Source organism: Mizuhopecten yessoensis, unplaced genomic scaffold, assembly GCF_002113885.1.
Source record: "Mizuhopecten yessoensis strain PY_sf001 unplaced genomic scaffold, ASM211388v2 scaffold8349, whole genome shotgun sequence".
Lineage (NCBI taxonomy): Eukaryota > Metazoa > Mollusca > Bivalvia > Pectinida > Pectinidae > Mizuhopecten > Mizuhopecten yessoensis.
Genome location: NW_018407503.1, coordinates 24,146 through 24,749, shown reverse-complemented (window position 1 = coordinate 24,749; position 604 = coordinate 24,146).

The window sequence follows — 604 nt, the reverse complement described above, 5'->3', positions numbered from 1 at the left end:
CACTTTGTGTTTATATCACTGTTGTGTTTTTATACTTCTTTGTTTTTATATCACCACTTTTTGTTTATATCACCACTTCTTTCTGTTTATATCACCACTTTGTGTGTTTTTATCACCACTTTGTGTGTTTATATTACCACTTTGTGTTAATATTATTACTTTGTGTTTATATCACCTCTTTGTGTTCATATCACCACTTTGTGTTAATATTACTACTTTGTTTTTATATCACCACTTTTTGTTTATATCACCACTTTGCTTGTTTATATCATCACTTTGTGTTTATATCACAACTTTGTGTGTTTATATCACCACTTTGTGTTAATAATAATACTTTGTGTTTATATCACCACTTTTTGTTTATATCACGACTTTGTGTGTTTATATCACTTTTTGTGTTCATATCACCACTTTGTATTTATATCACTACTTTGTGTTTATATCACCACTTTGTGTTTATATCACCACGTTGTGTTTATATAACCAGTTTGTGTTGATATCACTGTAGTGTGTTTATATCACTCTTTTGTGTTTATATCACCACTTTATGTGTTTATATCACAACTTAGTGTGTTTATATCATTAATTTGTGTTTATATTACTA